This window comes from Lutra lutra, chromosome 13 (genome assembly GCF_902655055.1).
Source record: "Lutra lutra chromosome 13, mLutLut1.2, whole genome shotgun sequence".
NCBI classification, from domain to species: domain Eukaryota; kingdom Metazoa; phylum Chordata; class Mammalia; order Carnivora; family Mustelidae; genus Lutra; species Lutra lutra.
The window spans coordinates 10,011,495-10,039,419 of record NC_062290.1 but is presented as its reverse complement, the minus strand read 5'-3'; the positions used below and the strand labels follow the sequence as shown (position 1 = coordinate 10,039,419).

The following is a 27,925-nucleotide window of genomic DNA, read 5'->3' as shown; positions in this document are numbered from 1 at the left end:
CACATCCCCCCAAAACCAGAATCTGCCTTACTTTTGACGGATGAGGTTTGACTGCGTTTGAGGGCCTGCGGAATAAATGTTCAGTGACTACATGTAATGAAGGAAAAACAAAGGACGGAGAGAGCTGTTCATGCAGGAGCCCCTGCCTCTCATGCTCCCTCTTACTCCCTATCACTCCGGGGATAAAGATTGTTTTCATAGAATGGTAGACGTTAGACAGAGAGAGGGTAGAGAAGAGCTACTGAACCCATACACCCTTATTCTACCAATGAAGAAAGCGAGGCCCGGAAGGAGGGTTGCTCTCTGCCCCCCCTCCCCCCCATATGGGCTGCAAAGGGGCGGATGGACTTTCCTTGCCCCACTTTATCTTTGAGTTGCCGTCTGCCGGTCCTTTTAACATTTCAGAGCCATCCGTTTCAGGAATTAGCAGGTGTGCTTTGCCTGAACACAAAGAGAAGCACTGATCGTGCAGTCCCTTTGCCCCAAAGGCCAGCATTTTGCTTTTTGAGGTTTGATGACTCTTCCCTGTAACCTACTTGCAAAAATACGGTGACAAGGGTGCGGCGCCGCTGGGTGTGTTCCCTGCGGGAGAGCTCCGGAGCAGGGCCCCAGTCCCCTCCAGAAAACCAGTGACGGGACACTAGCACTAATGGGTTTTTGTTTTGTTTTGGCCATTCTTGTTTTTTTTTTTTTTTTTTTTTAAGATTTTATTTATTTACTTGACAGAGAGAGAGAAACCACAAGTAGTCAGAGAGGCAGAGAGAGAGGAGGAAGCAGGCTCCCCGCCGAGCAGAGAGCCCGATGCGGGGCTCGATCCCAGGACCCCGAGATCATGACCTGAGCCGAAGGCAGAGGCTTTAACCCACCGAGCCACCCAGGCGCCCCCATTCTTGGTTTTATAAAGCTGGCCCTCCTGTCCGGTTTATTCTCATTGGAAAGAAGACTGAAGCCACAGTCTCTCAGTCTCGGCGCCTGTGCTCGCCCCCAGCGGCGACGGCTCTGAATGGAGCGTGTCTGACTTCCTCGTTGGCTCTCCGCTCCCGAGGCGGGCGCGGCGCCTTCCCCGGAGTCCCCCGAGCACAGGCTCGCTTCTGCACACGCTCGTGTCCTCTCCTTTCCACCGAGGGCTCCGTCCCGCCCCCCGAGCCGGCCCTGGGAAAGGCGACGGGAGGTCCGCGGCCGCCCCCGTGCGCGTCCCGCTCAGGCACCTGCAGGAAAGCGGAGCCCTGCGCGCTCACCTGGGGCCAGGGAACAACCGCACGGGCGCAGCTTCTCGGCGGAGGGCTGGGAGGGGGCAGTAAAAAGGCGCTGGCGGCGGGTATTAACCGTGATCCCTCCCGGGCAGGGACGAGAGGTGGGAACGGACTCAGGTTTCCCCGGGGTGGGGCGGAATTTTTCGCTCCCTGCGGGGAGAAGCGGGCACCCGTGGGTGGCAGGGGCGCGCCGGGCGGAGGGCGCCGCTCGGATCGCGGCTCTCGGGGCAGGGGCCGGCGGGCGGGGTGAGGCGGAGGTGCGCGAAGGTGCCTCGTGGGCCTGGTGGAGTCGGAGCGGCGCGCAGGCGCACTGGCGCCGGCCCGCCGGTCGGGTCCCGGGGTACAAAGAGGCGGGGCGCAGAGCCGGGGTTCCTGGAGGTGTCCCGAGCCGCCTGGGGAGCCCTCCCGCCCGGCTTCGGGGCGCCGCCACGGTCGTTTCCCGCGCTGGCCGAAGCTCGCCAGCTCGCCAGCCTCCCCGGACTCGGTGGCCCCTGCGGCGGCGGCAGGGCCCGGAGCGCCGCAGTCCGTTTCGGAGTTTAATTCTGGCGCTCGCACGCGGGGCCGGCTCCGCCCTCTCCGCCCCGCCCCCTCCGCCGAGGTCCGGGAGCCGCGGCCGGCCGGGCGCCGCAGGTTGGGGAGCGCGCCCGGAGGTGAGTGAGCCGGAGCTGCGTTGCGCCCTGTGCCGCGCGGGTGGGCGCGGGGCGCCCGGACCCCGAGCCCCTGGCGCGGGCCGGCCAACTTGGCGCGTGCCGGGGGCACTCGGCGGCCGTGACCGTGGCGGAGGGCAGCCCCGCGGGCTCGCGCTCGCCCTGCCTCCCCCGGCCGCCTCGGGGCGGGCCTAGGGACGGGTCCGAGAGAGGTTGCCTGGCGCGCGCTGCGGCCGCGGGAAAGTCCGGGCTGGGGACTGGAGGGTGGAGGGCGCGCCGCGCGAGCGTCCCCAGGGCCCTGTACTAGCCCGGGACGGGGTGCCCGACCCTCCCCGAGGCGGCGCCGGCTGAAGTTCTCGGCTCCGCTCCGCAGGGGGACTGGTGGTCGACCTCTTTATCTCTGTGTCCCAGAGCGCCAGGTGGCCTCGGTCGCCCTCCGCCGACTCCGACATGGCTCCGGCCGGCGGGGTCAGAGGGGTGGGGGGTGGGGGTGGGTGGGGGAAGGGCGGGGGAGCCGAGGCCTCCGGGACGCGACCGGGGCTACCGCGCGGTCGGCTTCTGGGCGGTCCGCGGCGTCAGGTCGGCGGAGGGTGCGAGCGCCCTTGAGCGGACTTGGTCCCCGACGTCCCCTCTGCCGGGCCACTTGGGCAGAAACCTACGGAATACTGCGCTCAAGGCTGCCACCGCCCCCCTGTTCACTCTGCCCCCTCCATCTGGTCCCCGGGGAACTTTCGGAGGCAGCTTCGCTCGGGGTCCTGCGGGTCGGCGGGAGCGGCTCTGCCCCGGGGTGATGGGTGAGGGCTTTGGCCGAGTTCGCATTCAGATCCATCTGTGGCGTCCCCCAGTCTCGCTGGTGCTCGCTGTCTGCACCTCATCTCTGCGAGGTTCGTCTCGTCGTATTAATTAATGAAACACATCAGCAAGATAGCCCTGAGACTAACAAAGAAGGGTAATCATCCAATGTAGTAATTGTGCAGTTTCTGGTCCCAACTTAATTCCACGCATCTCTGAGTTGGATGGAAATCAGAACCCGCTTCCTCTTTTTTAGTTAGTGGGTTTAGTCAACTTGATTTTTAGGAGGTGCTTAGTTCATCGGCTAATGTTCCTTTCATCCAACTTTCTCTGCTAGGGAGTGGGGCACTCTCACGTTGTATTTATTTTAAAAATTGAGATACGATAAACTATGCCATCAATTTACCCTTGTAAACTGCTCAGTTCCATGGTTTTTCGTATATTCACTAAGTTACACCGTTATCACGACTAGCTCCGGAACATTATCATCACCCCCAAAAGAAACCCCATCCCCATTTCACCCTCCCCCAGCCTTCCTCCTTCATTTTAAGGAGTTTTTCCCAAGGTAGAGATAGAATTAGAAACGGAGAGATTATTAACTTCGGACTTTTTTCAGTTAATGGATTTGGGGGAAGGTGCTGCTGATGAGGCAGTTGAAGAAGATTTAAGTGGGGGGTGTCTCAGGTGAGATTAGTGTCTAAGGATGCAGGAGAATTGCCCAGTGGGGAAATGATGGCCTCCTTCAAACACAATCACAGGAGGGATGCATTTTTTCCCCCTGGGGGGCACAAGGGTGCTTTGGGGGCACATTGTCAAGTGCATGAACCCTTCTAGTTGAAGTTCCAGGTCAGCAAAAGTGAGTTCTGTTTTGTGTGTGTGTATGTGTTTCCCCGGGGGGGGGGGGGGTGGAGATGATAGAGCAGAAAAGGAGCAATGTTTTGTTTTGTTTTGTTTTTTAAGATTTTATTTATTTATTTGACAGAGATCACAAGTAGGCAGAGAGGCAGGCAGAGAGAGAGGAAGGGAAGCAGGCTCCCCGCTGAGCAGAGAGCCTGATGTGGGGCTCAATTCTAGGACCTTGGAATCATGACCTGAGCCAAAAGCAGAGGCTTTAACCCACTGAGCCACCCAGGTGCCCCAGAAAAGGAGAGATGTTTTAAAAATAGTTTTGTTTTAAATCATCCAAACTGGCCCCAAAGAAATAAACCACAGGCAAATGGCCCCTGGAATCGATACAGTCAAGACCTAGATTCATTTTGTGAGTGTCAGCACAAAGTGCTCACACATAGTGCTGCGAGCTGATGTGTTCTTGCATTAACTCCCTAGTCCAGAGGAGGAGAAGGAGGGTGGCCAGGGGTGTAGCTGGAGGAAATTCAAGGAATGGAGGAGGAGGTAGGTGAAGGGTTGCAGGCGCTGTGCAAATGGGAGGGGAGGCCTGTAGGGTATGAGGGTTCAGAAGCAGCAAGGGGGAATCTCAGGGAAAAATTACAGACACGTCACTCAGGCATTTGCTGGACTATTTGTGCATGTTTTAAAAGTCTTATTTTAGCAGAGTTGCAGCCGCCCAAATGACAGCCACCTCCATGCTTCTGCCCTGCAATCAAAGAAACTAGGTTGGTTTCGAATGTTTTGGGACATTTTTTTTTTTTTTTTTTTTTTTTTGGACCCAGACAAAAACCACGTTTATTTCACAAACACTGGGAAGATGGGTTGGGGGTAGAGGCGGGACATAGGTGCACAGGGGCACACGGTCATCAGCGACCCACTTCTGTTTTGGGACATTTTATGCCTCTGTTGCATAGGTGACTTCGCTTATAATATGTATTGTTTTGTTTTTAAGTAATTGTTAAACTATATAACACCTACCAATCGTAAGTGTCTAATATGATGCAATTTCACAATGAACATAAACTTGTAACTTGCATTGAGATCAAGGCACAGGAGGTTGCCAGACTGCAGAAGACCCCTTCTGCTCTTTTCCCATTCCTTTTTCATCCCAGGCTAACCACTGTCCCAACCCATAGATCAGTTTTGGCTGTTTTCATGCTCTGTGGGCAGGGTATCCTCTAGTACATGTTGTTTGTATGTTTTTCAATCTGGCTTCTTTCTGTCCAAATCACACTGGTGAGATACAGCCATGTCGCGTGTGGCTCTGATCCAGTCATTATCTTTGCTGTCCAATATTCCATTGTGTGACTGTGCCCCCGAGTAATTTATCCATTCTAGGGTTGATGGGCATCTACGCGGTTTCCATGTTTTATCCATGGCCAACAGTGTGGCTGTGAACATTCTAGCACACATCTTGATACAACTGTGCACATTTGTTTAGGGTCTGTTCTTAGGAGTGGCACTGTGAGTTCTAGACTGTTCAGTTTGGAAGACCGTGCCAAACAGATTTCCAAGCGGTCGTTTGGTCAGTACTCTACTAGCAGCGTGTGAGAGTTCTGTCCTGTGTTAAACTGCAAAAGTGATAAATCTGCAGAGTTTCACAAATGGACGAAGGGTGACCCGTATGTGTCCCAGTGCAGCAGCTGGATTTTTCCAGTTGTGTTCACTTCTAGTGTTTTCCATGGCGGCTCCTGTTTTTATGATATCCTGATAGTCAATTTGGTATTTTGTTTGTCTTAATATTGTTTCAATCTCCGTGACTTTCTAATTCCTGCACACATCCACAATTCCATCGGCAGGCTTCCATTCAATACTGCCCCCAGCATTAGAAATGAGTGTTACTTTTTTTGGACTTGAACTGGTATATATTGCTAAAGAAACCATCTTTGTGGGCGCCTGGGTGGCTCAGAGGGTTAAAGCCTCTGCCTTTGGCTCAGGTCATGATCCCGGAGTCCTGGGATCGAGTCCCACATTGGGCTCTCTGCTCAGCAGGGAGCCTGCTTCCCTTCCTCTCCCTCTGCCTACCTCTCTGCCTACTTGTGATCTCTGTCTGTCAAATAAATAAATAAAATCTTAAAAAAAAAAAAAAGAAACCATCTTTGTGCATATATCCCCCCCCCCCCCATTTTTGGGATCATTTCATAAACTAGAGTCTTTGTTTTTTATGGCTCTGGGACCTCTGTTGTTAAAGTAGCACCTGCAGACCTCAGCTGTCCTTGAATCTAGTGTAGAATTAAAGTAACCTATAGGGGCGCCTGGGTGGCTCAGTGGGTTAAGCCGCTGCCTTCAGCTCAGGTCATGATCTCAGGGTCCTGGGATCGAGTCCCGCATCGGGCTCTCTGCTCAGCAGGGAGCCTGCTTCCCTCTCTCTCTCTCTCTCTGCCTGCCTCTCTGTCTACTTGTGATCTCTCTCTGTGGAACAAATAAATAAAAATCTTTAAAAAAAAATAATAAAGTAACCTATAAATTGCTAATATGTTACCCGCAAAAGGGCATCTGCCTAATGGTTTAAATTGCTTTCAAAGTAATGGTGAAGTTGACCCCGATACCTGCTTTTTAAATAGTGTAAATGGGACTGTTGTAATTTCATTTGCCAGTCACCTATGATTTTTCTTTATGTGATGCTTTTTGCCAAGGTACTAAGTGGGACTTTTCGGGAGTACCAGAGAAATCACACCATTAAGCTGCTGGTTGTCCGGAAATTATGTATGAAAAATTAAGAACACCAGCTAGGCAGATTCCTTACATGTGACAAAGGAGTGTTTCGTTCATTTTCCAGTTATGGAGTACTTCTCTGAGTTCTGAATACAAAGGGGTCTTTCTTGCCTGAATGGGTAGAATGGGCTTCCCTGAAAAGTAAGATTTGAGCTGAGCTCTAGGGGATCCTTAGAAATTGTCAAGGGAGTAGATTTCTCCGAAGAAGACACCACTGAGTTATCTCAAGAAGAGAGCTGAACCGTGCACAGGCCATCCTGGACAGTGGAAATGATGCTGGTCGTTGTCTTCTTTCTCTGGAATAGAGGGAAAATCGGTGAACTACTATAAAGGCAGAAAAAAGTAATTAGAGCTTTTAGGGCGAAAGCTTTTTTACTTTCAAGTCAGCATCCTGGGGTTCGATCACGAACACTGCCAAAGGTGACCATGCAGCGGACCGCTGCTTTGCCTAGTTATGGCTCTAAACGCACTCTTTCCTCTCAAAATGCAGCAAAAATCTGCCTGAGTGAAAGGCTGCTCCACCACCCGGCATGTAGAATAAGCCAGTAGCAGTTTGCCTTTAGTAAATAATAATGACGTCTCTATTTTATGCACGGCTTGGTGGGGGCAATTCAGAGACTTAGACCCTGGCAGAGTTCATGGCAAGCGGGGAGGTAGAAAGATACAAAATTGTGGTAGGAGGCGAAAGGATGGAAATATCTGCTAGTAATGGCTCACTCTGGAAGTATAAGGGGTGAAAAACTTAATGCTGAGAGGTTTGTGTGATATCGAAGGAGACTGGGCCTTGAAAAATTATGTGGTAGGGATTAGAGCAAAGGGCATTGCATTTTAGGGCCCACTTTAGAAGCAGTGAGGCAGTCTGGTAGAGCGGGACGTAGTATTTGGTCGGTCACGCACTTGGAGACTCAGGTGAGTGGCAGCTTGAGATCATGCTCTCTGTCCAGTGGCTTCTCACTGCTGAGGCAGCCCGATTATCTGTGTGGAAATATTGTAGCTCTGGACCCGGACTGGCTGATTTGAATATAGGTTGTGCTGCTTGTTGTGTGACCTTTGCCACAGTTACTGAACCTCTCTGTGATTCTGTTTCCCATTTATAAAAAGGGGATAACAAAAGCACGCCCCTCATGGAGTCACCTGAGAATTAAGTGAGTTAAAATGATAGAGGGGCTCTGGCATGCCTCCAGCTCTTGAATTTGGAGTGTCCAGCTCTTGATTTCGGGTGAGGTCACACTCTCGGGGTGCTGGGATCCAGCCCTGCATCCGGCTCCGAGCTCAGTCTGCTAGAGAGTCTCTTCCCCTCCCTCTGCCCCTCCATTCATGTACACTTGCTCGCTCTCTCTCAAATAAATCTTTAAACGAAAACCCAAACCATAGAGAGCACTTAGAAGACTACTTGGTACACCATAAATGCTAAACACATTTACTGTTGTTTCTTGAATTTTTAATTGTTTAAATTTCTGAAATAGTATTTGGACATAGAATAATGCAAACAACAAAGAAGCATTTAAAGTGAAAACTAAAACCCATCCCTCCTTTCTGATCCCTGTTCAGCTACAGTCTCTTATCGGGTGTTACTGTTAACTCTTTCCATTTTTAATTCTTTTGGCAGTTGTCATTGAGCAAATGACCTCAGACTTCAGTGGCTTGAACAGGTGTTTCATGGTATTTTGGATTCTGTAGGTCAGGGATTCAGGCAGGGCTTGGCTGCTTCTCCTTGTGGTGGTGAGGTCTCTGTGTAGCATGCCCCTGGTGAACAGGGTGGTCTGGAAGGTCCTAGAAGGCTTTGCTGCCGTGTCCCATGCCTTGGCAGGGATGGCTGGGGGGCTGGCTCGGTGTTGATCGCTGCCCAGAGAATCGACTACGCATGGCAACTTCAGCCTGGTGGTCCTAGGTAGTTGGACTACTCACATGGCCACCAGCTTCCCTCATGTATTAATCAGGGTTCTCTAGACAAACAGAACAAATAGGATGTATGTATTTTCATAGAAAAATACATATTTTAAGGAGTTGGCTCACGATTATGGAGGCTGGTGAGTCCAAAATCTGCATTGTGGGCCAGCACACTGGAGACCCAGGAGAGCCAGTGGTGCGGATGAAGACCAAAGGAAGTCTGTTGGAGAATTCTCTCTTTGTGGGGAAGCTGATCTTTTTGTCCTTTCCAGACCATCAACTGATTGGATGAGGCCCACCCACATTATGGAGAACAATCTGCTTTACCCAGAGTTTACTGATTAAAATGTTAATCTCATCCCCAAATAGTCTCCAGATGGACAGATAACAATTAACTTGAGCTAGAGTGCCTCAAGAGAACCAGTTAGAAGCTTTGTGGCCTTTTATGACCTAGTCTCAGAGGTTATATGACTTTCCTTTCACCAAACTCTATTGATTGGGTCCATCACAAAGCCTGCTCAGACTCAGGAAGAGGGGACATGGACCTGCCACTCAATGGGAAGAGTGTCAGCAGATTTGCAACCAGCTGCCATAATGTACCCTTGATTTCAACAAATTTGGCAGTATCCGTTCATTCCCTGCCAAGAAAGAAAGGGAATTAGTATTATCCCCACCTTTCCTCTCTTCCTCTCCCCTCCGCCGCCCAATTTTATTAGATATCCTATTATTTTTATCTTGTTTTTTTTAATTCTCTTTTTTTCAGTAACCTTTATAATTTTAAATAAGCCATTCCGTACTTGACAAGGCCATGGGGAAACGAGATTTGTCGAGTGTGTGTGTGTGTGTGTGTTTAGTAGAAAAGAACAGAACTAAGAGGAGACCTAACAAAGAGGCTCTTATTAAAACCCTCCACTTGCTAGATGTGTGAATTGCTGGGGAGCATGTCCCCTGAGGCACACAGCAGGTGACCTAAAGCAGCAGTTATTTTCTCTTTGGCTTTTCGATGCCTGTTTGCCTTTTTCTTCCTTGAGCTTTATGTTTCAAGTATGAATTCGTTCTCACTGATGAGGAATCTTCAAACAGATACACTGTTGAGTTGTATATTTGTGTATGGATACATACACCAGAAGGACCTATCAGAACTAAGTATCCTCATGCTTTTTTCATTACAGAAGCAATCAGTTAATTGGAAACAGTTACATATTTCAGACAGTGTCAGGAACCCTGTGGCTCTGTTGGAAGGTTGGCTTTTTTTTTTTTTTTTTAATTAGTTAATGGAATTGAGAAGTGGGGCTTAGTTTAACGCTCAGAAGACATACTAATCCCTTTTTATAATTATCTGATCTCCTGAGAAGCACACAAGAACCTCCATTCTTGTTGGTTTACATTGTCGTGTATTGCAGGTAAAAATTCCTTTTTATATAATTTTTGGCTTCATTAGAGGGAAGAATGTAAATGTGTTGATATGTGCATTATGTTTTTGGCTGAAATTGTTCAGATTTTGTTGGTGATTCTGACTTGTTCACCTGTTGACCTTGGGAAAAATATGAAAAAATAATTAGAGCAAAGGTAGAAATCGAGCTGAATTCATCCTCCCTCTTTCTCATTCTCTCTCCTTCCCTCCCCTGCCAACCCCTCTCCTTTTCTCCCCCACCCTTCTCAACAGAACTGTTCTTTCCTGTAGAAGTAACTTTTTAAGGGTAGCCCTTTTCAGGGGCGCCTGGGTGGCTCAGTCAGTTAAGCCTCCGACTCCTGATTTTGGCTCTGGTCGTCATCTCGGCGTCGTGAGACTGGGTCCCGAGTCCGGTTCTGTGCCCAGCGGGGAGTCTGCTTGACATTCTCCCCCTCCGTCTGCCACGTCCCGCCGCAAATAAATAAGTAAACCTTAAAAAAAAAAAAAAAAAAAGAGTAGCCCTTTTTTAGGGGTGCTGATTGTCCCTCTTATGTGATGCTCTGAGTCACTTGTCTACCAAATTCTGGCTCATCTCTCCTCCCTCACACAGAGCCACGCCCTTGGGGTAGCCCTCTACTATCATAGGTCACTTTTGTCCATGTGTGAAGGTTAATGCTTGGAATCGCAGTGTGTGTACCCTTTTGTGTCCGGCTTCTCTTTGCTCCCGGCTGTGCTGGCCACATTGCTCCGTGCTGTGTTACATGGCTACGGAGTGTTCTTGTCATTGGTTTGTTGTGTCCCACGGCGTGCCTGTACCACCGATGACCCCTCCTCCTAGAGACATTGGGTCGCTTCCTGCTTGGGACCAGCACGGACAGGGCTGTCATGAGCCAGTCTGCGCCCGTGTTCTGGCCGATGTGTGTATACAGTTGTGTTGGATGCACACCCGGGAGCGGAGCTGGTGGCCAGACCGCTCACAGGTCTGCTGTGGTAGAGACGGCCGGAGCGGGGTATCGTGGATATTCCCGTGGTGCTGTGTGAGTTCCACTGGCTCTGATGCTTGTCCCTGCCCTTTGTCTTGCTCTAGCCAGCGGGTCAGTACCTGTTCTTGAATTCCCCAGACTGATGAAGATGAGCACCCCAAAAAGGGCTCCTGTAATGTATGCTGTACTGTATGTCAGAGCATAGCGAGATTCGCAACATTAGACTAGTTTAAAGACTCGTCTAGAGATTATATGTCAGCTTTTTGACTGGTCTAGCTCTTCTCTTTGTCCGTGCTATAAAATTCTGTTCTCATGGGACTTCCTCCTTTCATTTGGTAGGAGATGCGTGGCAAGAGATAGGCTATTAATAAAAGTTAACAAAACTTTATGAATATATTCTACCAGTTCTGAGAATTAAGGCTTTCGGTGTATTTGAAAGCTGGGATTTTGCTCGAGCCATCTTACCATTTGAACTTTGCTGATTTAAGTCGATCCACTGATTTTTGGCATTTACTGCGACATTTTTGTAGGAGAATTTGTCTAAGTCATGCTCTGCATTTGGCCAGGAATTTTTGCCATTTTTTAGAAAACGCAGTGAGTGGTTTGGGTGAAACTTAATATGATTTGATATGCCCGAGTTTGTTTTGATTTATTTCCTTTTGAAATTTCATCCATCAGCTTCCGTTTAAGGGTCCTGTTTTATCTTCTCAGTTGTTTCTTTTTGAGGATCGTATCCTTCTTTAGGAATGCAGCCCCGCTCCCAGTGTCCTGGGATCGAGCCCCACATCAGGCTCTCTGCTCAGCAGGGAACCTGCCTCCTCCTCTCTCTCTCTGCCTGCCTCTCTGCCTACTTGTGATCTCTGTCTGTTAAATAAATAAATAAAATCTTTAAAAAAAAAAAAAGGAATGCAGCCCCGCTTTGTATTTGGTGCAAATGTTCTCTCCCCCTTTATATATCACTGGGGCGTTGCTGATCAAGGGAGAGGCACTGTTTGTCTTCAGTATTTCTTTTTTTTTTTTTTAAGATTTTATTTATTTATTTGACAGAGAGAGATCACAAGTAGATGGAGAGGCAGGCAGAGAGAGAGAGAGGGAAGCAGGCACCCTGCTGAGCAGAGAGCCCGATGCGGGACTCGATCCCAGGACCCTGAGATCATGACCTGAGCCGAAGGCAGCGGCTTAATCCACTGAGCCACCCAGGCGCCCCAATCTCTTCAGTATTTCTAAGGTATTTGTGGTACTGTTTGGCCTGTTGGTGGCAAGATTAAATCCTGGGTGGCATAGCCTAAAGGGTCTTTAGAAAACCTAGGCTTCTGACCTTAGGAGCAGAAGAAGATTTCTCTGCCTCCAGAGACCCACCCTTGGATCCCCTTTCAGGGTTACGTTCGGGAGCGGTGTTGGGGGTTGGTACAGTTTGTAGGACCTCTGTCAAGGAGAGGAGGTTGGAAGAGAGATGATGGAAGCTTACTTCCTACAACTCAAAGTTTCTTAGCCTGGGTGGGGTTTCAGTAACAATTAGGAGATACAATTCAAATAGTTGACTGCTATGGAAGTTTTTGTATATTGTTAAACTTTTTTTTAAGTTGAGGGAATTCAAGATGAATCCTTTCATGAAGTCACATGAACTTGTGTTCCGATCTGTTTTTGTTGATGGGAGGAAGGGAGTCCTTGTGGCTTGTGGCTCTGGAGTGGGATCTGAGAATTGTTCATAATGCGGAGAAGGGCCAGGGTGTGGTGTGGGTGGGAGGCACTGGCCTGAGGAACAGCAGCAGGGGCTAGTTATGGAGTCGTGAAATAGAAGGGGAATGACTAGGTCACACTTTGTAGGCGTTCAGAACTGTTTGTTGAATGAATATGCATAATTACATTCATCACATACTGAAGTTGCCAGATTTGCATGGAGGTCCGACCCATCAACTGCGGCAGTGGTCAAGGGGCTCACAATGTGGTATCTCATTGATCCTTAGGTAATATGGAATTCTCTGCTTCCATCAGCTACAGTTGAAGCATTTTGGTTGGAAAGAGATTTGTCTTAACAAGATGTGGCGTGCCGCACCCCCCCCCCCCCCCCCCCGCCAGGCATCCATTTGAAGCCAGTTTTGTTCCCTGCTGTTCCTCCCTACACACCCTTCCTGCGTTTGTGTGTGTGCGTGTGTGTGTGTGTGTGTGTGTGTGTGTGTGTGTGTGTGTGAGAGTGAGTGAGCTTGGGGGCACGGAGGTCCTATAAGGTACCCTCCCCAAGTTCAGTGGACTCTGTTTTGTCAGGAAAGTTTTTATATTCAATTTTTTAATAATATTTTTCAATATTCAATTTTTATATTCAATTCCCATTTATTTATGGCTCTTGGGGCCATGTGGTCTCTTCAGTATGAAAAAAAAGCAGCAAGTTCAACACAAAATAGAGATCAGACACGCAGAGTAGGATAGCACCAAAGTAGGGGAAAAGGCAGTAGCCAAAGGAAGAGGTGAAATGCTCAAAGAAGAACTTCCTGTCCCGCCCGCCCCCCCCCCCATTCTGGGGAATGACTCAGATGTTAAGGTGGGACACACAACTTTCCATAGGTAATTTACCCCCCCTTTTTAAAAAAGAGTTTTATTTTTATTTTTTATTATTATTTTTAAAATTCCATTTATTTATTTATTTATTTATTTATTTATTTATTTATTTATTTATTTTAGAAAGCGAGAGAGCGAGCAAGCAGGGGAAGGAGCAGGGGGGAGGGAGAGGGAGAACCCTGAGCACACCCACACTGAGCAGGGAGCCCATCGTGGGACTCAATCCCATGACCCGGAGATCAGGACCTGAGCCAAAACCAGGAGTTGGACACTCAGCGGACTGAGCCACTCCGACGCCCCCAGGAGAGTTTTAATCAATTTTTAGGTTCATAGAGAAAGAAAACTGTCTCTTTTTGTTTGTTTTTAGGCTTATTTTAGCCAGCCCCTAGAAACAAAAGGCTACTGTTTGGATAATCACGGGAACTGGGAGAGCCTAATTGGAAGGACTTGGTTTTCCTTTAGTCAGATCCCATGCGCTCATAAAGCTCTTTCACACCTTCCAGAGAGAAGTGTCTCACTGGGGAACAGAGTGCTACTGTGTGGGGCTGGGTGCTGCCTGCGGCTCTTGCTGGGAAGGGCTGGGAGGGGCTGGGAAGGGCGTGCCAGCCGCTCACCTCCTGAAGTCAGGAATGAGTAAGAAGACCTGGAGGACTTTGAGCCAATCCAGAACCATCGGAGAAAGGAGCTTTACTATGGGGGGGGGGGCGCGATGTCATTTTTTCCTGTCCATCAGCTTTGCCAGCAAGTGGGGCAATACTGTGTAAGGGCACGACATTTATATAGCTCAGGAAACGTTTTCTTGGGAACTTTTTCTTTCAAAGAAAAAGTGTTATGAGCCTCTGGCCTCACATCCCGTTTGACCAAATAACCGTGCTTCCCTGTGGATCTGATTTGAGTCCTGACTTGAAGCTGTTACCCGCAGAACCAACCCACAGGCTGGTGCGGGGTGCTGAGTCCCTGGAAGCTGTGTTTGGTTCTCAACATCTCTTTCTCTCCTTGACCCTCGGCCCAGCGCAAGCTTTTTCTCCCCCACTTCCTTCCCTGTTTCTTACCTTTATTTTTGGACTGCTCAGATTGAAGGGATCTGATTCAACACAGGGCAGCGGTCAGTAGCCTGGACTGCTAGTTCTCAGCCTTACACTTCCTGCCAGCGGTCTATTTCCTGTGCCTCCTTGTGTCTGAAAAGAAACAATCTTACTTGGCCGTGGCGTTTAAGTGTGTCTTGGGTGTGTGAGTGTGGGGGGGTGGGCGGGGGGCCGGGCAGAGGAAGTAGGGAGAGAATATCAAGGAAGGCAGGTCTAAGATATAGTATTTCCTGACTCTAAAACTCCCTGAAAGATCATCATAAAAGAGTGTCCTGTTTGCCCAGGGCCAGAGGAGTAGAGAAAGGGTTACGGTCCCAGGTAGCACGCAGTGGATCAGAGAACCCTGGGAACAAGTGAAAGGGCAGACACAGGCTCAGGGGTCCCAACTCTGAGCAGTGCCTTCTCTCCTCTCTGCGAGATCTTCCACAGTTTTGCCCGAGGAAGAGCATCTGTCTCGGCCTGTGATGTGGGGGTAACGAGATGTATAGTACAGAGAAGCGAAGGTGATCAGCCAGGTCATGGGCATGTGTGCCTTGCCCGAGCTTTGTTGAAATCTGGATCACTTGGGAAGCCTGCTGCCCCAGCCGAGGAAACTCAGTGGTTATGCAGGATCCCTGGTAATTACTGTTGGCTATTGAGGTTAGGGTACTAGTCTCTGGAGGCACTGGGATGGGGAGAGATGAGATGCATTTCTGGGACCCCAAGTTGGTGCTCTGCACGTGTCTTCGGGCAACATCTCTCCTACGAATGCTGGTTACGCAGAGCTATGCTGGAAACATGTCATGGGACTTTGAAGTGGTGCAAGCCGTTCATCATCTAGAATAATGTTTCTAAGATTAATGCATAAATACTGCTGATAAACTGTGGGCACACTGCTGGGTGTTGAATCAGTGATTCATTGTATCTGAAGCTTTTGGGGAGTGAGGAGAGTGACATTGTATTCATAGTCCAAGGCCTGTGCAAAAGCTGGGTCCCATTCCGTTAACTACTTAGGTTTTCTTAAATCAGTGACTGTGGGGACCCAGAGGTTGGGTCTTTTTCTCACAGCAACATGCACTGTTTTGCCTTTTCTTGTGTTCATTAAAATGAAGAACTTTCATTTAGCAGCATACATGAAGGGTGGAAAGGCAGGTCACAAAGTAGAAGGTATTTGTCATATATCCAGTAAGCAGCTTGTCCAGAATATGTCAGGAACAGCTACAAATCAACAAGAAAAGCAAAACCTCATTTTAAAAATGGGAGAAGGGCATTCCATATCACCAGTCATCAGGAAAACGCACATTAAAACTACTATAAAATACAACACATGTTCAGATGGCTCAAATTAAAATCAACCAACCAGCCAACCAACCCTGATAACCAAATATTAGCGGAGATAGGAAAAGCTCTCATTAACTGTTGGTGGAATTATAAATTGGTTAGTCACTTTGGACTTAAAAAGCTGGACAAATACATACTCTGTGATCCAGTAATTATCCTCCTGGATATATATGTCCAACAGGAATGCGTATGTGCACCAGAAGCATTTGCAAGACAGCTCATAACGGAATGATAGAAACCTAAGAGAAACAGTCCAAATGCACATGAATGGGTAAATACATTATGGCAGGATTATGCATGAAATATTGCAAAGCAATAAAAAAAAAAGAACAAAGTGGTGCTGCACAGAAAACCATGAATATTGAGACATTATATTGAGTAATGTTGTAGATATTATACTGAGGAAAAGAAGCCAAAAGCATACCTATTGTGTGATTTCTTTTTTATAATTTTTTAAAAAGGTTTATTTATTTGAGAGACAGAGAGAGAGAACATGAGAAGGGGGAGGGTCAGAGGGAGAAGCAGACTCACTGCTGAGCCGGGAGCCTGACGTGGGATTCGAGATCCTGGGACTCCAGGATCATGATCTGAGCCAAAGGCAGTCGCTTAACCAGCTGAGCCACCCAAGTGCCCTGTATGACTTCTTTTTTATGAGGCTCAAAGAGGGGCAAAAATAATCACTGGTGAATAGAAGAATAGGGCAGGGGGGCTGAGGTCAGGGGTATAGTGACGGGGAAAGGACATGGGGGTGCTTCTGGGGTCTGGATGAAGTTCTCTAACTTTGACCTAGTTGCTGATGAAATGAATATTTCATTTGTAAGAATTCCTCATGATAAATATTTGATTTATAATTTTTTTATACAGATTTTTATTTATTTGACAGGCAGAGATCATAAGTAGGCGGAGAGGCAGGGAGAAAGAGAGAGAGGAGGAAGCAGGCTCCCTGCTGAGCAGAGAGCCTGATGTGGGGCTTGATCCCAGGACCCTGGGATCATGACTCGAGCCGAAGGCAGAGGCTTTAACCCACTGAGCCACCCAGGCGCCGCAGATTTATAATTTTATTATATGTGTGTTATTGTCTAATTTTATTTATTTATTTATTATTTAGTTTTACTTCATTGTGCTCTTTTTTTTTTTTTCCCCATTAGGTTCAGTTAGCCACCATATAGTACATCATTAGTTTTTGATGTGGTCACTGATTCATTAGTTGCTTATAACACCTGGTGCCATTCCCTCATTTTGGAAGTTTATTAAGATCAAACATTTAAAAATAAATAATTCAGGATTTATGGTAAAACAGTTAGGCTTATTGGCTGCGTAAAAAGAGAAACTCATTTAAACTGACTTAGACAAACCAGCATCAGCAAGGAGTTTTGGGAAACCAACCAGACCACAGTAGCCCAGCCAGTCCTGCTGGGATCGAGGACCAGAAACTGATTCCTCTGGGCACTCATGGTGTCTTGTCTCCAGCATTTGCACCATACTTTGGCTTTTCTCTGCAGATTACCTTTCTCTGCTTCAGCTCACATGTTGTAGAAAATGGCAGCCAGCCCTTGCTTCTCATGACTCCGGTCTCTAACCTTGCTGCTCTAGCCCTCTCTCCCTTCCTGCTGATGGGCTTAAGCCTATGCCTCCTTTTTTCTCCCTGAGAATGGGAATCATTTTGTGATCCCCTGTCAGCTGCGGCCAAGGAGGCTGGGATTGTGTAGGAAGCACCCCAGTAAATAGCCAAGGATAAGAACGGGTGGCTTTTTCTAAAAGGGAAATGTGTGTGCGAAGAAAATGGTCTCCATCCTACCACGTGTTCTCCTGCTGAATGTCTGCTCCCACTGTTTTTTTCTAGCCCCAATTTGGAGCAGGGAAGAGGAGTCCCCAGGAGATTCTTTGCTACCTCACAACCAAAATCAGACTCTCACCTTTGTTTCCAAACACCCCATCAGCCTGACCCTGATATTTTGCAAAGTGTTCCTGAGCTAAGCTTTATCAAGATCCCTCACAAACTAGCCTTGCAGAGAGACCTACTACCCTGGATCTTTTGGGGCCTATAAAAGTTTCCCAAATGCATGAAGATTCACACCTTCTGGATGTAACTTTCTGTCCAATTGTAGGAAATAGCGTTCCTAACTTGATTTGAACTTAGTGTGAATAGTCTTCCTGTTAATTACTGTGGACTTGCTAACCACGGTAGAGGGAACCATGGCCCCCAGATTCAGGACTTATCAAGGCAGAGTATAGCATTATCTCTCTCCCACATTCTTGGGTCAGCTTCGTCCTAGTAAATGTTAGGAGTTTCTCTGGTCATCCAGCTTGCCCAAGCCCCATCACAAATTTGCAAGAGACAGTGCTGAATTTTTCCTTTGGCAGTGAAGTTTTTAAAGGAATTGCTGTATATGCTCATCAGAGTAGCCATGAGAAGAGTCTTTAAGCATTGTTTTTCTTTGGCTTCTAGAAAAAAGTTTGAGAGATCTAGTAATTTTCATCAAGTTAGGTTTTAATGGCTCAGATCTTATTCATATCGGTAAGATTTCCAGGCAGAGGCTAATACGAAAAGGCTAACATGAACCTGAACTTTTTTGGGATTGACTTCTACATCCCATAAAATCCCAGACAATTACATTTCCTTGTTTTGCTGGGAGACTGGTTTGCCGGTTAAGTTTATAACCTTGATTCTTGTTTTATCCCCCCATTAGTTAGAGATTAATTACGTGCCTTTGGAAGGGTGAGCTGTTGAACCTTATCTTCTTGGAACCTACCGTTGTTCTCAAAAGGTCTTCTAAAGGTCAGTCAAGTAACTGAAGTTTTCTCTTTCTAAAGCACATATTTATAAAGTAAAAACTTTAATTAGAAAAAGACCTTATTTCCAGTTTATTACGTATGTTTTGCAGATGGCCATGGAAATTCACTGGTAGTAAGACCTACATGTCTTTCTGCATTCATTCAGCTGCCCTAGGTACTAATTATTCCATTGATCATTAAAACTTTTTTTTAAAAAAATAAGCGTTGGTTTCATCTCTCAGCTTAGGCTACATGATACTCAGTGACCTAAGACACTATTTTAATTTCTTCTTCGCATTACATGGCAACTATGGCTCTGCTCCAAAGATCTTCTGTATTCTAGCTCCAGATCTGGGTTGAATGAGCCATCCCACTCTGGGACATGCTATAGGGTGAGAAAGGGAATCGCCAATCCATTTGTGGCTCTTAATGCTTCCGTTTGTATGCCAGTCCTCACATGCACCTGACTTAATGGCAAGTCGAGTGGCTAAGCCTACCAAAGCGGAGAAGGAAAATGAAATTAACTCTCCCATCTGGAGACACTGTAAGTCACGTGACAATGGGAAGTCTATTCCTTTTGCAGGGAGAGCAGCAGATAATTGAAACAACAACATAATTTACCACAATGGAAAACAATATTTAATTCTAAGAGGTTTAATGGCCTGTATGCTGATTCAGAAACAGAGTTTAGATTGATGACATCTGTATTTTGGGGTTTGTTTTGAAAAAGTTATGCTTCAGAAATCTGCCTACATATGGAAGACAGGGTCTCATTTTTATACAGGACTGATTAATCTTTTATGAGTTAGAGAGCTGTACCCACAGTTTGGTAACTTTCCACTCATTGTTTCTTAAGGGTCTGGATCTGCATTTATTTATTTATTTTTTAAAAAGATTTTATTTATTTATTTATTTGACAGAGAGAGAGAGAGAGAGAGAGCACAAGCAGGCAGAGAGGCAGGCAGAGGCAGAGAGAGAAGCAGGCTCCCCACCGAGCAAGGAGCCCGACGTGGGGCTCGATCCCAGGACTCGGAGATCACGACCCGAGCCGAAGGCAGCGGCCCAACCCACTGAGCCACCCAGGCGCCCCTGGATCTGCATTTAAACAAGACGTTACTCTTCTTACTCTCTTGACTTTTATATCTTGATTTTCTCTGTGTTACTGCTATCTTGTTGGTCGATTGTCTTTTGTTTAATTGCCTGAATTAATATGGTTTTGGCAGCCACTCAAAGGCGGATGACAATGTAAAGAGAGAAATAGAGAGGAGCCTTTCGGAAAAACTGAAATTTATTAGGGCTTAGGGAACCTGTCCTGGTATTTTTCTCGCAAAATGAAATTGCTGAGCTGTTGCTGATATCCTTACTGGGGAATTTCTGCCTTAGTGTTGAAAAAGGACAACATCAGAACCCTTTGAAGAAAGATGACAAATTGCAATTATACTTAATGCAAGGTAAAAACTGTCAGTGCCTTGAGTGGTTATTCTCCCATATGCATGTCGGGGAGATTCAGAACCCTTTTTTGGGGGCAGGCAGGGAGTCTTGGCCATTCTTAGAGTTTCGCCCTTGCAGCCTTTAGTGGAGTTGAGGCATGTGTTGAGGGAAGAGTCTTGCATAGATTTTATTTTTGTTTAAAGATTTATTTATGTCCTGTAGTTAAGAGGCTATTATGACTTGTCTCCCTCTCTGATTTCGTCAAGCCACGAGAGACCTTTAACTCTAGGGAACAAATTGAGGGTTGCAGGAGGGGAGGTGGGTGGGGGATGGGCATTAAGGAGGACACGATGTGATGAGCACTGGGTGTTTGTTGTATGTAACTGATGAGTCCCTGACCTCTACCCCTGAAACTAATAATACACTACATGTTCACTAACTGAATTAAAATCAAATTAAAAAATTTATTTATTTACTTTAGAGAGAGAGCGCATTCATGCATGAGGGGGTGAGGGACAGAAGGAGAGGGAGAGAGAGAGAACCTCCGGTGAGCACGGAGCCACACTCGGGGCCCGATCTCATGACCCCGAGATCATGACCTGAGCTGAAATCAAGGGTCAGCTGCTTAACTGATGGGGTCACCCAGGTGTCCTTAGTTTCTGTAATTTTGATAAGAAAGCAAAGATTTTTGCTTGATTCTTTAAAAAGGTGAGATGGAATTGACACAGACATTGTGTTGATTTTAACTGTATAATATAATAATTCAGTATTTGTGTATTTTGCAAAATGATCACCACAGTAAGTCTAGTTAACACCCATCACCACACGTAGTTAGAAATTTTCTTCCTTGTGATGAGAACTTTAATTTTTTTATTGAAGTTTTTTATTTTAATTCTAGTTAGTTAACATAGTGTTAGAATGGTTTCAGAAGTACAATATAGTATATTCGTATATTACGTATATTTTATATATATATTTCATATATAGCATTATATATATTATATATATTTTAAATATATATATATATTTTATATATTTCAGCAGTCCTATACATTCATGCTCACGATGATAAATACACTCTTTAATCCTTTTCACTTATTTCACCCATTACCCTGCCCACCTCCCCTCTGTAACCACCTGTCTGTTCTCTATAGTTAAGAGTCTGTTTCTTGATTTGTCTGTTTTTTTCCTTTGTACATTTGTTTCATAAATTCCACATATGAGTAAAATCCTATGGTATTTGTCTTTGTTTGATGGTATTTGTCTTTGTTTCTCTTAGCTATACTCTCTAGATCCATCCGTGTTGTTACACATGGCAATTTTTCATTCTTTTTTATGGCCAAGTAATATTCCACTGTGTTTATATACCCATTTTCTTCATCCATCCATCTGTGGATGGACATGGGCTGCTTCCGTAATTTGGTGATTGTAAATAATGCTGCAATAAACATAGGGGTGCTTGTATCCCTGTGAATTAGTGTTTTTTTATCCTTTGGGTAAATACCCAGTAGTATGATTACAAGATCTTAGGGTATTTCTATTTTTAACTCTTTGAGGAGCCTCCGTACTGTTTTCCACAGTGGCTGCACCAGTTTGCATTCCCCATAGCAGTGCAAGAGGGTCCCCTTTCTCCACATCCTCGCCAACACCTGTTGTTTCTTGTGTTGTTGATATTACCATTCTGACAGGTGAGAGGTGATCTCATTGTGGTTTTGATTTGCATTTCCCTGATGATGAGTGACATTGAGCATCTTTTCATGGGTCTTTTGGTGCCATGAGAACTTTTAAGATCTACTCTCTGCACCTTTCAAATAACACAGCATTATTAACTATAATTGGCTGGATTTTAAGGTAAGCGGACCAGTCCTCAATGGATAACACTTCATCAACCTCAAGTATTAGTGAAAACTTGGTTATGAGACATAGTGTCCATTTATGAAATTCTAAAGGATTCTACACACCAGTCCCAATCAAGTATTGGGTAGTTGTGAATGCTGCTTTTCCTTTCCCTCTGATTTCTCTGATCATGTTGGCATGTGTTACTAAGTCCTGAGCTTGCATTATCGAGGGACAGGAAATAATTTAAGGACTAGCCACAGGAGACCCTAACACAGTGCATGTCTTTTGTGTCTCTTAGGGGCCCTTTTATGAAGAAGCATTAGACAAGTTGCCCTACGCCCCAGTATTAGAAGATGGTGGTTTATTGAACGATATGAATCTCGTATGAGACTATGGTTTGGCCAAATGTGCGTCCTGCTGTTAAACAACCGTGTATAGCTTCAGAATCGTCATTTTTCCCAATTTAGACTTTGTTTACTATTCCATAATATTTTCCCTTGTTCTGAATCTGATATTTTTCTTCTGTTTTTAAAATTAAGTTAAGGGACGCCTGGGTGGCTCAGTTGGTTAAGCATCTGCCTTCGGCTCAGGTCATGATCCCAGCGTCCTGGGATTGAGTCCCACATCGGGCTCCTTGCTCGGCAGGGAGCCTGCTTCTACCTCTGCCTCTGCCTGCCATTCTGTCTGCCTGTGCTCGCTCGCTCTCCCTCTCTATCTGACAAATAAATAAATAAAATCTTTAAAAATAAATAAATAAAATTAAGGTAAATACAGTTCAGTCTAGTTTTGAAAGCTGCCTGAAGCCCTTTTTGGAGTGAGGTTGGATATACATGCATAGAGTAGGCTGACTTGGTGCATTCAAACATTTAAAGAAGGCCCTTAATGTACAGGAGGTGTGCACAGAAAGAGGAGAGCTCAGTTACCCCCTTTGTATGCCCTTTGTCTCCCTTGTTCTCAATAATAGATGTGCACGCTCAGGGGTCGCTGGGGTCTCCGGCTCTTGGACTCAGACTCTAGGCAGGAGACCCTGTTGGGGCCCTTTTGCTAACGAAAAAGGGGCTCATGGTGTGCTATGGGGTCTGCGATGCAGGCCCAGGACTGCGAGTGGGATGAAGCTGGCAGGAGGCAGTGGGATAACGGGCACGTGGGCAGGCACAGCTGGGGAAGGGACTGCACACTGACTTTGGGGTTGGAGTTCAGATTTTCCAACGAGCTGCTTTGGCATCTGACCCAGGTCCCTCTGCAGACTGTGGTACACTCCTTGGGCCGGGAGTGTGTGCCTCTCTGTGCTCTCCTGGCCTCTCGTCTGTGACCTGCTCTGGCTTTTCCTTCACCGCCCTCCCTCGGTGTGCACAGCTCTCGGTGTTCAAGACAGACCTGCTGCACTGTAGCTGCTCAAAGGCATGCTTCCCCTGAACTTGGACTTGGTGCCCTTTGCTGTTATTGATGGACATTATAAAGCATGTTCGTATTAAGGTTTCTGTACACTTGCTGGTTCTCCTCCTTGCTCACTGGTCATTCCTTTTCGCTTTCCTTTGCTGCTTCTTCATCTCCTTGATTTTTGGAGATCCCGAGGGCTCAGTCCTTGATCTGTTCTTTTCTGTAGACTCTCACTCACTCGGTGCTTCGAGTACTATTAATACTTTGGTGAGTCTCACATTTATTTCTCCTGCTCTGACTTTTTCCCTGAACTCCATGCTTGTACGTTCAACCACCTCCTCCTGTCTCCACCAGGAAGTCTCCTGTGGCCACCGCAGTGTGGCCAGAACAGAATTCCTGCTTTTCCCCTAAACTTGTTTTTCCCACAGCCTTTCCTGTTTCCATTGTGGGCAAAACCCCAAAACTATGTGTTCATCTTCACTCTTTTTTCTCTCACTCCAGTCCATTAGCAGATCCTGCTGACTCTACCTTGGAAATTTACCCAGAGTCTGCCTCCTCCCCATCTCCACCCTCCTCTCTCTCGCTTGAATTACTTCAGCAGCCCCGCATCTGGTCTCCCTGCTTCTGTCCTCGGTGCATTCTCAGCCGTGGTTCTTTAAAAACATCTGGGGTGCTCAGTTGGTTAAGCATCTGCCTTCGGCTCTGGTCATCTTGGGATCGAGCCCCGTGTTGGGCTCCTTGCTCAGTGGGGAGTCTGCTTCTCCTGCTTCTCTCCCCATTCGTGCTCTCTCTTCCTCCGTCTCGCAAATAAAATCTTTAACAGAAATTAAAAACAAAGGTCAGATGGTGGCACTTTTCTGCTAAACTCTCTGTTGGCTTCCTGTTTGCATAAAAGGAGAAGTTTTTACAGTAAACTCTGGGGCTCTTTTGACCTGGGCCCTGGGTAGTCTCTAACTTCCTCTGCTGTACTCCCCTACCCCCTTGCTCGACAGCTCGGGCCTCCATGGTCTGCCTCACACCTGGCTGTGTGCTTCCCCTTAGGGCCTTTGCACAGGCTGCGTCTCTGCCTCCATTGTTCTCATCCCTGGTCCTGCTCGGGCTGAGTGCTCGAGTTCCCAACTCAGAACCTTGACTGTTGGTTCAGAATTGAAATCAGCCTCCTCCTGCCACCCTTTGTCCCCCTGAGTCCTTCCTTGGCCTTTTCTTCGTAGCATAATAACATATCTTGTAACTCACCGATTATGTTTACTGTCTGTCTCCCCCGGCAGAATATGGCCTTCCCCAGGGTAGGGCTTTTGACCTGATTTGTTGGCTCACATACCCCAAATTCTGAGAACAGACCCCAGAAACACAGAAGGGGCTTCATGGGTAAGTGTCCAGTGAGCTGCTCCTACGGATTCACTGTGCCATTCACGGTCCCTCCTGTAAGGAAGTGTATGTTTCAGTTCATGTTACAAAAAGAAAATCTATTTCCCTGATGAACAGGGACTTTGAATTTCTCCCGCCAGTTATGGAAGTTGTGTAACTCATCGTATTTCCTTTTTTGCTCTGGCTACCAGGATGGCTACCAGGAGCTAAGTCGTACAGTCAGTTGTGCCTCACTCTGTAGGTAAGATCATCCAAACCCTCTTCTCCTTTCCCCTCCCGCCAGCCTTCACTCCATGAAAAGTTACCTGGGAGTTCTTTTTATTCTTTGACGATAACTATGCCTTTTATCGTTAGACCCTTCAAATGACCTTTGGGCATAAAGGATGTATAAGAATTCGTATCCACAGGGCGCCTGGGTGGCTCCGTGGGTTAAGCCTCTGCCTTAGGCTCAGGTCATGATCCCAGAGTTCTGGGATCGAGCCCCGCATCAGGCTCTCTGCTCAGCGGGAAGCCTGCTTCCCCCTCTCTCTGCCTGCCTCTCTGCCTACTTGTGATCTCTCTTTCTCTCTGTCAAATAAATAAATAAAATCTAAAAAAAAAAAATTAAAAAAAAAAAAGAATTTGTATCCACTATACAAAGGAGAGGTATTTTGTAGAAGAGATTTCTTCATCTGAGGTTAGAGCTGGCTTTCTTTTGAGCTTCAGCAAGATCAACACGGTTGTTTCAGGGATGTGCAGCTTAGAGGTTTGACCTGTCCTCTGAAGCAGCAACTTCGGATGTGCTATCTCTCCGTAAGCTTTTATTTGATTGAATTGCTCAGGTATAAGTATTTACACACTCCTAAGCTGTTGTCAACCCCAAACTTTTGCTTCTTAGACCCACAGACCCTGATGTCTGACAGAAGATCCTTTGAAGGATTTCTTGCTGCAGTTCAGTAAAAGAAATTGTTGGCCAGAACCCCAGAGAATGAGACTCATGGGGAGCTCTGGACACATAAGAACTGAGGTCCTAGTGCCTGCTTTCCACATGGGGGCTTTCTTAGGGGTACCCAAAGCCATAGCTTAAATGTCTTCCTGGAATTTTACCTTTGCTTTTAAAATCTTTGGAGAAATTCCTTCTTCATTTGGGCAACCTTAGCAGGTTCTGTCGCATGGAGGCTGGCAGAGATCTGCAGGATTTCCTATTTCTGAGTTGGCCAGGTTGGAGTCAATGACCCCAGTGGGTGCAGTCCTCTTCTTTAAGCAGGTGGTGGTGGGGTAGGCGGTGTCCTCTGGGAGAGTGGGTGCCAAGGGTCGTGATGATTTTTCTGCTCCCATGGCCACTGATCCTCCTCAGAACCCGATTAGAGATGGCCCAGGGACTCCTTGGAAACCACATAACTGGTTTTCAGACAAATGGGATTTGTGACTTGAAGGAGCTCTCGTTTTAGTTTGTTTTTAAAATTCGATTACCTAGAGCTGTTGGTTCTTACAAATTAGTTCAGATTCCTGTTCAAGTTGCTTTTTGTTACGTTCCGCTCACAGACCCACACTTCTCCCTGGTTCTGCCTGTCGCAAGAACGAGGTGTCAGAAAACACAAAGGCACTAGGAATTTTGATTTCTTTTTTTTTTTTGGTGATCTTAGTCATTTTAAAATAAAAATTGGATGTTTAGTTTGCTATTTATTTTGTTTATTTAGTTGGATAAGCCAATTTTGGATATTATTTACTGTCTTCATACTGTGGAAGTAAGATTATAGTTCTTATGATTTCTTCCAAGACTCTTTTCTGAGATCGTCTTCATGTAATTTTTTTGTTTGGTTAATGTATAACATTTATATTACTATGAAAATAATTCACAGCAGAGATGTGTCATTCAAACGTTTCCTTCCTCATACAGCTTCTTCTCACCCAGAGTTAATAACGTTTTGTTTGTTAGCTCTACGAGCCTCTTACTGATTTTCTCCAAAATGGAAGCCCAACCTTCTCTTTATGTTTGAAAACCTGAGGGCAGCGATCTGTTTGATCCATTGTTCCTAAAAGCATTCCTTATGAAGTATCCTATCAACCCGGAGATGCCCTGCATTTCTCCTTCCTGGATCGTGTGGTGTTCTCTTTCCCTGCAGTATCTTTTGGTCTCTTATCATGGTGGAGGGCATTGGCCAACAGCTTCTGAGAAAGGTTAGTGGGGAGAGACATTTCCAGGGATTTGGCATGTCCAAACTGTCCCTGCCTCCACCCCACACTTGATAGTTTAGCTAGGTATATAGTTCTAGCTCAGAAATTCTCTTCTCTTAGACCTTTGATCTTTTCAGTTTCCCTAAAATTCCATCTTTATTTGAAAGCTGGAACTTTTCCCCCTTCTTCTCTTGAAAAGCTTTTAGAGCCTTTTCTTTGCCCCAGATATACTGATTGACCTATTTTCACAGATTGATTGATTTTTTTTGGGGGGGGGGCTACAGAGTGGCCTTCCCAATCTATATATTTTTAGTTACTAGAAAATTTCTTGAATTATCACTGATAGCTTTCTCTCTTCTCTCTTGATTGATTTCACATTTTGAAATATACAATCCTTCTCAAGCAATCCTTTGACTTTTCTTTTTCTGTTCTGTTTTCTAGGTCTTTGTCTTTTTATTCCATCTTCTGGTAAATATCTTCAGCTTATAACCATTTTATGGCATTAAAAAACAATCTTCAAATGGATAATATGTGGTTCAAATTTAAAAGATAGTGAAGGGTCAAATGAAAATCCTCCCCATTCCTGCCACTAGCCGTATAGTCCCTCCTCAGGAGGATTCAGTGTTCTTGCTTCTAAAGATACTCATAAGAGAGATCTCTCTCTCTCTCTCTGTCAAATAAATAAATAAAATCTTAAAAAAAAAAAAAGTGTGGTATTGCCATATTTTCCCCCCTTTTAAAATCCCACATAACATACTTTTTTTTTTTTTAAGATTTTTAAAATTTATTTGGCAGACAGAGATCACAAGTAGGCAGAGAGGCAGGCAGAGAGAGAGGGGGAAGCAGGCTCCCTGCTTGAGCAGAGAGCCCAACATGGGCTCGATCCCAGGACCCTGGGATAATGACCTGAGCTGAAGACAGAGGCTTTAACCCACTGAGCCACCCAACCTCCCTCCCACCCCCCCCATAACATACTTTACATACTATTATGCACCTTGCTCTTTTCCTATAACCAAACATCTTGAAATTCCTCTGTATAGGTAGAGTTTTTCTTATATTTTTATAGTTTTAAACAGAGCAGCATAGTATTTTCTTCTTACAGATACTCTGTTTTGTTAAATAGGTCTCCTTTTGATCTTGCCGTTTGCAACAATGCTGCAAGAGATGACTTTGCACATAGATTATTTTGCTCACATAGGATAAAATCCTAACTCTGGGGTCCCCAGGTGAAAGGATACGTGGCGTTTGTACTGGTAGGAGATACCGCCCCAGTTGTGGTGGGAGATATCGCCCCATTAGCCGTGCTAATGTCTGTACGCTCACCAGTGAGGTATGTTAAGTGCCTGTCCGTTCCCATCCTCGCCGGTGTGGTGGGTTGTGAAGCTTGTTCCTCTTCGCCAATCTGATAAGGGAAAAACAGCATCTCCTGTGGTTTTAGTTTGCTGTCACTTAG

General features: G+C 46.2%; 1 protein-coding gene across 3 annotated transcripts in view; it reads left to right on the top strand.

The window, feature by feature from the left end:
• Window positions 1-1,643: 1,643 nt before the first annotated feature.
• The window catches only part of KANK1 (KN motif and ankyrin repeat domains 1), a 201,589-nt gene continuing 175,307 nt past the window's right edge, over window positions 1,644-27,925 (top strand). For all 3 annotated transcript variants that reach the window (XR_007122152.1, XM_047698935.1, XM_047698934.1), the window contains exon 1: window positions 1,644-1,903. The gene's annotated coding sequence lies outside the window, so the exon portion shown is untranslated. The remainder of the gene's footprint in view (window positions 1,904-27,925) is intronic.